This window comes from Acomys minous (genome assembly GCF_964271855.1).
Source record: "Acomys minous genome assembly, chromosome: 5".
Taxonomy (NCBI): domain Eukaryota; kingdom Metazoa; phylum Chordata; class Mammalia; order Rodentia; family Muridae; genus Acomys; species Acomys minous.
Genome location: NC_140494.1, coordinates 27,582,716 through 27,596,650, shown reverse-complemented (window position 1 = coordinate 27,596,650; position 13,935 = coordinate 27,582,716). Strand labels below are relative to the sequence as shown.

Below are 13,935 nucleotides of genomic sequence, written 5' to 3'. Positions count from 1 at the left end.
CATGAAATAGATAATTATGGTGGCGGGGGGGGCTGGAGAGATGGTGAGATGGTGCAGGACTTAAGAACACTTAATGCTACATCATGAAGACGGAGTTCACATCCCAACACTCATGTCAGGTGTTGTGTAACTCCAGCTTCAGGGGATCTGATGCACTTTTATTCTCTATTATGGCTTTTGTGTCTACCTGAGCATGCGCGCGCGCACACACACACACACACACACACACACACACACACACACACACACTTCACATATATACATACATACACACACACACATACACATACACATTTCAAAAAAGCCCCCAACAATCTCACTGTCATCAGGGAAATAGCATGTGTGTGTGTATGTGTGTGTGTGTGTGTGTGTGCGTGTGTGTGTGTAGCAAATATATATCTACATATATACTTGTATAAATATCTATATATACTTATGTACATATCTATACTTATGTACATCTATACATGTAGCAAGCAGTGGAGCTTGAGGTTGTACTCTAGAGGCTGGAAATTTTTCACTAAACCATCTATGATGGTCCTAGGCCTAGGAACCTCCACTCAAGAGTAGCTTAGAGGGCCCTCCCATGATGTTCAACATCTATGCAGTCACTCCCTAGCTTTACACGGTGTGAAGGCCACATACCGTCAGTAGGAGCCATATTTCACTTTTGGATACAGATCTTGTCTTGGGTCAGCTCATGATCTTACACTGTTTGCAGCAGTCAGCTTTCCCATCTGTTTCTCTGGATTGTCTCCCCTAACTGGCCCCGCAAGCAACACAGCGGCTGACATGGGCCAGCAGCTCCCTAACATTGAGGGTAGAATGGATGAGCAGATGGGAGGGAGAAAAGGGATTCTGGGCAGATGCTGGGAGGCAGGGCACCCTCACTCCAGTCAGCAGTGTCAGGGATGAAGTAAGTGGGGGGCACTGCTGGGCAGTGTAGGAGAAAGGAAGTGAGAAGATGGTTGTTCTTCTTCCGGGCTGGCAGTGTTCCCGTGCTTGCTCCTGGCTGGTGTGAAGGAGGTGGCAGTCAAATCCCAGAAGAGCGCATTGGGTGATGTGGGAGGTCAGGCCCGAGAAGGCAGAGGGCAGGGTTACAAGCCCAGCCCCAGGTCTCCCACTGTATGGGCCTCACTAGCTGCTTGGATGTTCTGTTGAGGGCTCTTGCTTGTAAAATGAAGATCCACCCAAGACAAGCCATGTAGCCAGTGCAAGCGCCTTGCCTGGAATGGAGCTGATGCTGTGATTAAAGTAATTACAGCTGATCCCTGGCTTAGGCTGACTCTACTTAATGGGTTTTCAACCTCACAGCGGTGAGAAGCTGTGGCCTTATACAGTCCGTAGGAAGAGTGTTTCACCTTTTGAGTTTAGACCTTTCCCTTAGCTATCAAAGCACAGTGCAATGTCCTCCTGAGAGGTGGGGCAATGGAAGTGAGGCCTGAGATCATGAGGAAATCAGCTATGGTGCACTGTCGCTCAGCCAGGAAGGTGTGTGAACTGGGCTATTCAATTCACTTTCAGCTTAGGATACAGCGGCCCATAACTTGTAACCCCATCATCAATGGAGACGTGTTATTACATGGTCCCAGGGCATCGGCTGCAGTTGCCAGGGTCTTGGCCAGCAGTACTGATCCTAGAGCAACTTTGTACAGAAAGCAGAAATTCTAGGAACCAAGGCTGTCTCTCAGGCCTTCTGTGCAAGTCTATATCCCAATGGGGCCTTTGGATCTGGCTGGGATCTTGCCTCGAGCTTGTCTTCAGCCTTGGGACACTGAGGGGTGGCATCGTGGGCTCCCTGCAGCATCCTTGCTCCACTTGGAAATGTAGTCAAATGAGGCAGATCTGATCTTAAAGCCACACTAGGACCTTTTCCTCAGACGGCTGAGACTAAGGACCACAGCGAGCGTGACCAGTCCTGATGGGACCTTAACCCGGATGTGAACTCCAACAAGCTGGAAGCCCTTCAGGGTTGGTTCTCCAAGCTAGTGTCTTAGACGCTGAGGTGTGGAGTACAGACAGGGCATGGAGAAGTGAGTGTTTCCCAGGTCTTCACCCTTCTGGAGTGGGTTGCCTGGCAAGCTTTCCTTCTCATCAAGGACGTAAGAGGTCAGAAGGAGCAGTGCATTTCAAATTACTTGATGGACTAGGTAAAGCAATTTGCCAGCTGAAATACTTTAATAGACGAGGCCCTCACAAGAGTTCTAATTAAAAATCAATGTGATATATAATTAAGTTCTAGTAATCACATATGCTCCAGCCTGTCTCTTTAGCTTTTAGCCAAAAGCAGGGGAGGAACCCTGCTATTGATTAACACAGGAACCCTTTGAGGCTGTCAATATGAGACGTCCCATCTGAGGGGACACCAGAGCCCGGAGCCTGAAGGACACTCTGCTGACCCCAGCAAAGGGCTCCATGCTCTCTAAGCATGGATGTAGCCTGTCCTGCAGGCCAGGGCCTGCTGATTCTCCATCTTTACTCATCTTTCTAGAGTGACCTGCCAGGAAAGGAGTTAGGGGTAGAGGGAGAGAGAACCAGTAATGCTGCCTGACTCAATGTGTCCTTTTAGCTTGCTTCTCGCCATTGGCGCGCAGCAGGCCCTTGTTAATTATTTTCAGCAAGGCCTGTCAAGTACAGAATTAACTGTGCTGAGTCAGAATGACTCCAGACCACGCTGATTAAAGACTTCCCCAGAGGCAGCTGGTGTGTTTAGGCATCCAGCCCTACTGAGAAAACTCCTATTGGGATAAAAAAAAACAAAACAAAACAGGATATTGATATTTCACTGTATGTCATTACAGCAGGCTCTGCCAAAATTCCTAGTTAAGCTTGTGATGGCAACACGTGTAATGCTTTATCAAGACTGACAAGTGTCTGATTTGACTATTTCTCTGCTCATCATAACCCTTCAAAGAGGAGAGGGTAGTATTTGTAGTCCCGCCTCGCAGGCACGCGTGTCCATGTCGGAGGCAGAGAGAGATGAAGGACAGGGCCGTATTCACTCACCCCAAGAGGCTTCTGGAGTGCTGACTGTTTCCTCGGTGTCCTCTGCTGGCTGTTGTCTGGGTACTTACTGCTAACGCAGTTGCCGGGCCAGGCCTTCCTACTTCCAAGACTCTAATGTTTGTTTTGTTTTGTTTGTTTTAAATTGGTGTGTCCTTATTTGTTCTCTAGATTTGTATCATGCAAAATATAATGCACGATCCTTATAATGAACTTGAATTATGGGTGAAAATAACACAAAAGGGATGTTTGTGCTCAGGATGGACACACCACCCTGCTCTCCAAGCCTGGGGCTACCCACCTTCCTCCTCCTCTTCTTTTGTTTTTCCTCTTCTTCCTCACCCTTCTCCTTGGCTCTTCTCTCCCACTCCCCTCTCTCTTTCTGCATGAAAATAAAGCAAGTATACTATTTTTCAAAAATAAAGATGATAATTTTAGAAACTTGGCTTTGTGGAAAGCAAGAATTTTGCCAGCTGATTTGCTCTGTAAAGGCAAATGACCAAAGCCTGGAACCTCAGAGCTCTTTCATCCTGTAGGCTAAAGTGTGGATGAGGGATATGGCATTGAGACGGTTTGGAAGGTGGGCGTGGCAGGTAAGAGAAGAGATGAGTTCGGTGTTTTCACCACCTGCACCTTGTGGGAGACATGGAGAGGAGACATCAACTTGGAGAGCAGAAGCCATGGATCAGACATCAAGGTGGAGAGCAGAGCCATGCATCAGACATCAAGGTAGAGAGCAGAGCCATACATCAGGCATCAAGGTGGAGAACAGAGCCATGCATCAGACAGAAAGGCAGGTATGTCACCTTGTTTTTTTCTTCTTTTTCTCCTATTCCGCATGGAGTCTACTAGAAAATCTGTGTTCCATCATTATATATCCCAAACTCAACCCCTTTTGATCATGCCCCAGCTAACCTGACCCCTGGTACAAGTGCTATGCCCTTGGATTAGTGCCGTGGCCTCAGTCCTATGCCAGACCCAGCTAGTGAAATCCTAAAACCTAATTATTAAATTTGTGGAAGATTTTTAGATTAGCTGTTAAATAGCCTTTATTAAAAATAAGGTGACTGGGGAGATGGCTATGCTGCTAACCTGCTTGCTGTACAAGCATGGAGACCTGAGTTCAGATTCCCAGTACACACACACACACACACACACACACACACACACACACACACACAGCCAGTCACCACAGAAGGCACTGGTATGTAATCCCAGCACTGAGGAAATGAGGATGAGAAGCTCTCTGGAGCTCACTGCTCACTCCGTTTGGCCAAGTCTATGAAAGAGCCTGTCTCAGAAAAAGCACAATAGAGAAGCAGTGAAGGAAGATTCCTGATTCCCGCTCTGGCCTCCACACGTAGGCAAATACATGTGCACACATAAAACCCAACAATCTAGATTCTCTTCTCAGTATAATTTGAGTTGATGTTAGAAAGCTGACTCCATTGCTTTGGGCCTAAAGCAATGGCACAGAATATCATGGTGACAAGAGTGTGTGTCAGAGCCTCACAGGGACCAGGAAGCAGGGGGCGGGACAGAGGGGATGGACGGTGTCTCTCTAGGGTCTGCCTCCAGTGGCCTACACTTCCTACAGCTAGGCTCTACTTCCTTCTCATGCTGTCATGGTCTGACTCACTGATTAGGTCAGATCCCTCAGAATCCAATAACTTCCCCCAGAACCCATTGGATGGCAAGTCCCCTGTCCCTGAACCTATGGGAAAATCTCACATAAAAATCTGTAATACAAACAAATTATGATATGGACCACCCCCAGCACAGCTTCTTGCAGGGGCTCGCTGGAACCTTGAAAGGACTGACTCACCACTGTCAGCTTTGATGGGTAACTTCTGGGCTGGTTTTGAATTCTACTGAGACAGCCATGCTGGTCTTCAAATCAAGCAATACAAATAAAGCCCCAGTCATCTATCTTATGTGCCTGTGGATCCTAAAAATTGTAGCTCCTCTGGTACACTTAGATCATGTCTTAGGGCAGCGTGCAGCATCAAGATGGTATGAGCCGATTGAGGCAGGGTGCTCTGACTCTAAGCCTTGTAGCTCTTACTGGTGAATGTCCTGAGGCCAGTGGTTTGCCTCTTACCCTGGCCTTCTTCACCAGCACAATGGGCGTGAGTTTAGGATTAGATTGAGATAGGACATGTAAAGAGCCTAACAGGGCCTGGCACACGGTCAACACTGCCTGGTCTAAGTTGCCTTCCAGAAACACAGGTCAGGGCCCCTCAGCAGGGCTCTGGCTTGGCTCTGCCTGATGTCATTCTTCCCACAGGTTTTAAGCCAGGCTCCTTGCCTGTGGCCAGGGAGTGTATTCCAAAGCATTCCTGTTTGCCAGCTCAGGCCTGGGGCTGCTGGGAACTGCAGTTGCTTTCATGGAGCTCCTGTTTGTGACAGGGTGTGCCCAGCTCTTAAAGTGCTTTGATGAAAATGCCTTTGTGCTAAAAAGCTCTATAAATATGGAGCACAGACCAGGGTGTGGAGTTTCCAGTCTTACTCCTAGTGTCAGCTGTCATCAAAGGATCAGGTCAGAGGGAAGATGGAAAGGGAGGTGCTTCCTCTGCTCAGTGACCCCAAAACCGAGGTGGCTTTCTCAAATCAGTTCTCCTTTCTCAGCTGCTTTTGCTTGACCATACAGGGACGATCTCATCTTTCTTGTGTCCAGAACTACGAAAATCTGATTTCAAATATCCTTTGAAATAATTATCAACTAAGAACTCTACCCTCCATCTCACTTCACCCTCTGGTGGGCGGTGTGGAATGTGGTTCCCTTACCCCAAATCCAGTGCTATCTCCTTCTGTGCCCTTCAGTAGAAATTTACTCCATCATCCGTCCATCCATCATCCATTCATCCATCCATCCATCATCCATCCATCCACCCATCCATCATCCATCCATCTACCCATCCATCCATCCACCCATCCGTCCATATTTTATTAGTTAGTCACTAATAAGTGATTAGTTAGTACTAACTGACAAGGAATTATTATGATAGATTCTGGCGTGCTGTGCCTTGCCCAGCTCAGACACAGAGAAGCTGGGATCCGGTGGGCCATGTCCTGTGGGAGCGATGTGCCAGCAGCAGCAGCAGCATGGAAACCCAGGAGGGTTAGCTAATCTTGTTAGGAGGTCTGTGCAGGGAGCTGTCCCGAAGGATGGTGTGGCCGGTCGTTTCTGCATAGGCTGTTGACATTGCTGTACACACTGGTGTTAGCTCAAGGTCAACTGCCCATCAACATTCAACCTTAATACTCTGACCAGGAGAAGCCTATGCCACCTCATGGGTCTTGGGACGCTGGGGTCCTTGATATGGCCATGCTCATGTCAGTAACACAACCACTCAGGACTCAGGTGCTCCCCACACTTGTGGTACCAAGGAAACAAAAGTTGTGGCTCCTTGAGGAAACAGACTTCAGTTCTTTCAGTCAAGCAGTGATTGTTCCATGACATAGCCACGTTACCAGGGGAACAACAGGCAAGGACACAGAGGACTGTTTATCTTGAAGCTAATAAGCCTAAAGTTTCCAAACCTGATCATTTGCATGGGTGCTTTCTGAGGCCCTAATTGTGTGTGTGTGTGTGTGTGTGTGTGTGTGTGTGTGTGTGTGTGTGTGTAGTTTTATTAATAAAATTTACACAAGGAATTTAAAAAGGAATAACCTGGAATAATCTATGTTTCTCTTTTCTTCCATACTAAGTATTTCTGTAATGTTTCTCTTTTCATAGGTGTTACAGATGCAGAGAAAGCTATTTCTAGAGAGCAAGCTAAGGGAATAAAGTTTGGGGTGGCTGTCTGGGGTCGGTGAGATGTTTCTGTGTGCTGCTGGGTTGTGACGTTTCTGTGAGGAAGCCCTGTGTGGAGTAGGGTCCAAAAGCACTCCTATCACACGCTGCACTCACTCTCAAGTGTCACAGTCAGGGTGACAGCATAGTGCAGACATGCCTTCAAGCTCCCAGTGTCAGCCATTCTTGAGTAGTGGAGGAGAGACAGAACTTAAATGTGTGGAGCCAGAAGGGACACTGTGGACTGTCTCTCGGACGGCTAAGTGTGGCATTTTGTATGAAGAGGGCTGTTTATGGGAAACCGGGGAGAGGTCTCCTTAGATCTCACTACTCTCAACACTGTACATTCTGATACCGAGACTGTGCTGTGAGGCTGAGAGAAGTGAGAGGCCGAAACAATGTAAAGAAAACCACCCCAGGTTATACAGGAGAAAGGCGAACAGACATTTCCCTTCTTTGTACAGAAAAACAAAAGATACATGATCATAGATACATAGAAAAGGCAAATAGAGGAGGCAGACTCAGGCCTGGGGTTGTCTCATTCTCTGCTGCTCCGTTGTCCCTGGACATTTTCAGTAAATTTGTTGCCTCTTTCATCTCCCGTCTGCTGTGGTGAGCTCAGAACATGCTCCTCTCATCTGTCCCTCTGCCTACATTTGTCACAACAGAGATGTTCAGGGACCAGGTGTGGCAGCACACAATTTTCTTTAATCACAGCACTCAGGGGACAGCGATAGATGAATGTCTGTGGGTTCAAAGCCAGCCTCATATACATAGGGAGTTCAGACCTTCAGACCCTATATGAGAGAGAGAGAGAGAGAGAGAGAGAGAGAGAGAGAGAGAGAGAGAGAGAGAGAGAGGAGGGAGGAGAGATGAAGTTTATTATGTCCCTGACTCATGAAACAGGAATGACTACAAGCCTCAGTGAAAGCCATGGTGTGGGAGGTGCCAAGTGCCATGTTAGTGACTGTGATGGTTGGTGTTGACCACCAACTTGCAGGCTCTGTAATCACCCAGGAGACAACCCTCCAGGCACACCTGGGAGAGAGCATTTAGATTAAGTTAACAGAGGTGTGAACCATCCCCTGCTCAGATACTGGACTGCATAAAGGGGAGAGAGGAGCTTAAAACAAGCATTTACCATACTCAGGTTCCTAACTTCAGATTCAAAGTGATGTCACCATGATGGGCTGTACTCTCAACTGTAACTCAAAATGATGTCACCATGGTGGGCTGTACTTTCAGACTGTAACCATGATGGGCTGTACTCACAACTATATCTGGTGGGCTGTACTCTCAACTGTAACTCAAAATGATGTTACCATGGTGGGCGGTACTCTCAAACTATAAGTAAAAATGATGTCACCACAATGGACTGTATTTTCAGACTGTAAATAAAACTGATGTCACCATTGATGGGCTGTACTTTAAGACTGTAAGTCAAAATGATGTCACCATGATGGTTCTGAGCCAAAATAAACCCTTTCTCTCTTAAGTTATTTTTGCAAAGCTATTTTAACACATCAACAGGAAAAGTAACTAAGACAGCTATGTATTTAAGTAACTTTTAGTATATTAAAATTAGTTTTATCATACTTTTATACAATGTTCAATGATTAATTTTTTTGAGGCAGGTTCTCTTGTATCCTAATCTGGCTCCAATTGGCTGTGTAGCTAAAAATAACCTTGAACTCTCATCCTCCTGCCTCCACCGATCAAGCTCTGGAATTCCTAAAATAATAATTTAGTTTTTTAAAATGTCTGTCTGTCTGTGTGTGTGTGTGAGTGAGTGAGTATGTGCAAGTGAATACAGGTACCCTCCAAGACCAGAAGAGGACATTGGGGAGTCGTAGGCATTTGTGAGCTACCCAGAGTGGGAGCTGGGAACAGAGCTGGGACCTCTGTGAGAGCACTCATTACAGGCTCTTAACTGTGGAGATTATCTCCAGTTCCTAAGATAGGTATTGAAATAGAGAAGATGATTGTGTGGGCTGAAAAGGCATTCACGTCAACAGCAAGAGGGCAGCAATGAGAGACACAAGGGCAGCCCATGGCTCCCTTTGTTTGTCCATCATCGTCAGTCAGGGGGCATCTTGGGTATTTTGAAGAGCACTGTTATGAACATTCATTCTTCTGCGTCAGTTCGAGCTTCGCTCCTTACTTCCAGGTGCTGCCTTGAGCAGGTACTGTCACCACTTGTGGTCCGATGCTGTCTGTTCTCTCTCTCTGTTACAGCTTCTGGAATATTCATTATCCACAGTTTCCATTGTTTCTTCATCTTTTCATTTCTGCCACCTTGTCCTCATGTTCAAGGATACTAAAAAACCCAACGTCAAATAAATATTCAACTGCCTTCAAAGAAAAGTCCCTAAGAATTTGGAGTAGCTGCTGTGGGTCAACACTTGCAAAGTGTCATGGGAGTTTACCTCAACAGGAGTGCACGCGTGCGCATGCACGCACATGCACGCACATTTTGGAAACAGAAGGAAAAAATCTCAAATACACTTCTTATGACCCCCAACCCCTGCGAGACAGGATCTCACTATATATCCCAGGCTTGTCTGTGGCTCACTTTTTAAAAACCTAGGCTGGCCTTAAATACAAGATCACCCTCACTCGGCCTCTGGAGTGGTGAAAATACAGGTGACAACTATGGTGCTGAGCCTTTAGGGAGGCATGGTTCGTTTTCTTCGTTGCTGAGCAATCACTACATGGACAGCCATTTTTACCTGCTTGCCGCTTGGCCTATCTCCTACTTACAGATTTGTAAGGATAAAAGCTTCACACGGATTGAGGCCAGACTCTGTACCTTCCCATGGGCTGATTTACTTCTTAATTCGATGACTTTGCAAGGGCAGATTGATTGCTTGTACATGCTACTTTGTACACAGACAAATGCAAAGCCAGAGTGAAACAAGATGTCATCAAATCATCTGAGCTGGGAGTCAAAGGCAATGTTCCTGAAAAAGCAACCAAAGGCATTCTGGGTACGGCAGGATTCGGAAACATCTACTTCAGACAGTTTATATTGCCATCTAAGGTTTCCTTCCACTTTGAAAGCCGGAGGTCCTAAACATATTACTGGTGTTGTCCTGTGATCATATGCCACTCCTAGTGACATTTGTGGATTTGTTGAAACATAGATTGGCTGTGTCTTAGTTAGAATTTCTATTGCTATGATAAAACACCATGGCCATAAGCAGTTCAGGGAGGAAAGGCTTATTTAACTTATACTTCATATCACAGTCCATCATTGAAAGAAGCCAAGACAGGAACTCAAACAGGACAGGAACCTGAGGCAGGAGCTGATGCAGGGGCCATGGCGGGGTGCTTCCTATGGCTTGCTCAGTCTGCTTTCTTGTAACACCCAGGACCATCAGCCCAGGAGCGGCATTGCCCTCCCATGCCAATCATCAATTACCACAGTTACCACTAATCCGGTGGGACCGTTTTTTCTCAAATAAGACTCCCTCATCTAATATGACTCTAGCTTTTGCCATGTGGACATAACCCTGACTAGTTGGTGAGCACATTTTCATTGCGATGAAGCAGGTGCACTTCACGCCCCTTGAGCTGCTACAGTCTTTGTTTCACAGGAGGTGCTTGGTAAAGGACGCCCCACAACACGGGCTTTAGCAGTTAGCAGTTGACGCAGCTCCAGATTCCATGTGGTCCTCACCAGATAGCTTTCAAGTCCTTAAAAAGAAAGCAAAATGTCTTAACGTTCCAATACAACCATTAAAAGATATTATTTTCTCTGTTTGGTAAGAGACATACTGCATACCAGGATGAAATGATCTATACTTTCGTCTCAGATGTGTATGTTGTTTGGGATGCAGGAATTTCCTTCATTGCTGCTTGGGTGGAGATACTTGGACTCTCCATCCATATTCATGATATTCTTATGATGTGTGCTTGAAGCTAAAGATGCTCCTTTCACTTGTGTCTTATGAAGATGTTACTATTGTTTTTTCTTCATGATGATCTTAAGAAGCTGGAGGCCTGGGGCTGTTGTGTTTTGAGAAGAACACACTGGGCCACCTTCGTGCTGCGGCCTTTGCAAGAGTGTCTCAGGAGGTCACTTCCCTTCCCACTATAGAATTCTCATACCTTATTTCAGACACCATAGTGCAGTCTGGTTGAGGTTGCTCTTTCTGGCGGACTGATGCTTTCTTCTCAAGTGTGTCCCCTATCTGTCGACTCTGAGACCCTTCCCTCATCGATCCCGTCATGCAATGCTTCCATTACCTCTTTGCATCCACTCTGAAAAGGACTTGCTCAAATAATGGCTCCAGGATAAATGGCACGAAGGTCTCGGTCACCTGTGCATTTCCTGCCTGTGTGCATTTTCAGGTATTGACGGTGACTGCTTAATGAATAGACTGCTCTCACAGGATCGATAGTGTTTGCGTCTTCAAGGGCCATCTGGTCTATTATTGAGCCATTGAGTGTCTTAAAACATAGATTCACTTTGGTATTTAATTTTGTGGGGACATGGATTGAGCAACTTGAGAGGGATGAAGTTAGAGGAGCAGCAGTGGCCGAAGGACTTCCCTACAGCAGAAGGAGGCAAAAAAACAAAAAAACAAAAAAAAAACCCTGTATATTGTTTAAACTTACTACTGCTTTTATTTGAATAAAACAATAGTTGTGTTGTTTTATAAATAAGAAGGAGCCTGCTTCCTGGTTTTTAACACAAGGAAGACCAAAAACTGTGCAATGCTTGAGAATGCACAGCCTTTGTCTGTCTTTAACCCTTAGCCTCCTTGTGTTTGCTCACCCAGCAAGAATTTGCAAGCTCATGTTTCATTTGGAATTATTTGCATGTCCCCTCAACATGCACTGTGCAAGTGCACCCCTACTCAAGAGTTTCTTCGCTTAAGAACTCATTATGGACTGTCCACTTAGTGGGGGTGTTCTGTGCGTACCCTGGGCACACAGACAGTCAGTTCACTCAGGCGCGCGTCCTTAAAGAACTTGCAAAGTTGCTAAAGGGGAAAAAAAGAAACAAAAATGCGAAGGAGGGGGCCATGGACACATAAGCACCAAGTGCCAGCTCTTGCAAATTTAATAAGGATGCCCCCATGTTAATAGTAGACAAGTTTCCAGCCCCGGAGGCTCTGTGCCTCTGCTGAGGCAGAGTAAATGATTTTTACCACAAAATATTGCATTAGAAGAGATTCATTTATGGGTTCCATGGACTATAGGGAACGTGTAAGTGCCTCTAGAACATAATCACTTGTATAATCCTGGGGACTCTCAGCCTGTTTCTTTTTAAATAAGCAGCGGAGTTTCTTTTAGGTGCTTTTTTGAATCCCCCCAAAAGCCAGAATCTACCTTTGTCTATATTTCTGTCTAGAACCACCACGACCAACTACCAGCTCCTGCCCTTCCCCTCCTCCCTCCCCTCCTTGCCCCTATTTCCTCCCCCTCCCCCTCCTCCTCCTGGTCCTTGTCCTCCTCCCCCTTTCTTCATCCTCTTCTTTCTTCTTTCTACTCTCTTCCTCCTTTCTCCCCCATCTCGTCCACGCGCCTGTGATACTATAGATGGGCCCCGGGCTTCGTGCACGCCAGGTGAATACTCTGCTAGTGAGCCACATCCGTGACGACGTTTAGTGGGGCCGAGTAATAAGCCCTGGTAATCAAGGGGTCTGCCTCCTAGGTGGAGCTTTCTTGCCTCTTATGTGGTTTTGCTTGGTTAAGCAGCTAAATATGGAAAGAATCACCCCAATGTTTATAGCAAACCTTCTCAAGAGCAAGTTGACAAATAAGAAGGAGGCAGGCTGGGGGTGTTGCTCAGAGTTTGAATGCTTGCCTGGCACAAGCAGGGTGCGGGACCCATCTCCAGCACTGCACACATAGCCCCTTAAGAGAGAAAGGATCAAGTCTTAACCGGAGGGGTGGGTGGGTGGGTGCCTTCTCTGGATGGAAACACAACCAGCTCTGGCACCTGTGGGGATTCCCTGCTGTTTTTTCCTCTGTGCCTATAAAGAATTGTAGCATTGATCAGTCACTGATCTGATCGTACTTCTTTACGCAGGAACATATAAAGCAGTCTTTAATAGCTCATTAATTATGCTAACACTGTGAGCCACATGTTTCTACTGTCTGAGAGGAGAAACAAACCTGCAAATGATATTTATTGAAAATTAAGTCTTTCTGAGCCTCCTCTCCCGAGTAGCTGCTGAGGCCAGTGAAGTGCTCAGCGCTGCTGGATTTCAGTCTGTCCAGTCAGCCTGGCTCCGGTGGCCTCTCTTCCCGGCTGGACTCACTCATGTGTCAGTGCTTGTCCCCTGCAGCAAACAGTGCAGCAAAGGCTTTCAGTAAGTCCTTCTGTGATTGCATTGCCGTTCTGTGTCTTATCTGCTGCCCCCCCCTCCCAAAACCACATCAACACTAGAATTAATAGCACAAGTGGAAATCAGGTTTTCTACCTTTGAGGCATCCATAAGGGCAGAATAAGAAGGAAGGGTGAGGCTTAGAAAGGTAGGGCATTTGTTTGGTTGTTTGTTTGTGTTTATTGAGACAGGGTCTGGATATGCAGGTCAGGCTGGCCTCCACTTTGTAAGTTCCCTGTCTCAGCATCCCCAGTTCTGTGATGAAGCACGCCTGGCTGGAAAGGCATATTTTTAAGTTAATAGAGGTATGGCCTTCATCATAACTGTTCACGAGCTGGGCCGCTGGGAGACGTGATAAGTTCTGTGTGTGGAGCTGGGTAGGTGAGAGGCTGCATTATGCTTCATGTCCCAAGGACTGTAAAAACAAAAACAAAAACAAAAACAAAAAAACCTGTGCCGGATTGGGTGTGGCTCAGAGGCTGCCATAGAAAATGTGATAGTCTGGACTTAACCTAGCCATTTTCAGAAGAAAGGGAAGAGAGAGGAGGAGGAGGAAGAGGAGGGGATGCCAACCCTGGGAAGAGGAGGAGAGAGGGAGGGGAATGAGAGAAAAATGGGAAGGTGGGGAGAGGAAGAGGAGGACAGATGCCAACACTGGGAGGAAAGTGGTCAGAACACATTGGTCGTGTCTCCCAGTGATTACCTGGCAGCAGTTTTCCCTTCAGTTAATCCCCCTGCTTTCTTCGCCAGAGGAAATGGAGCTTGCCAAGGCGCTAACCATTTCCTGTGGCAAGATGA

At 46.6% G+C, this 13,935-nt stretch overlaps 1 long non-coding RNA gene across 1 annotated transcript in view; it reads left to right on the top strand.

The window, feature by feature from the left end:
- Window positions 1–3,648: 3,648 nt before the first annotated feature.
- LOC311597640 overlaps window positions 3,649–13,935 on the top strand; it is a 29,040-nt gene continuing 18,753 nt past the window's right edge. The window contains exon 1 of the long non-coding RNA XR_014779296.1: window positions 3,649–3,800. This is a non-coding gene — a long non-coding RNA (uncharacterized lncRNA). The remainder of the gene's footprint in view (window positions 3,801–13,935) is intronic.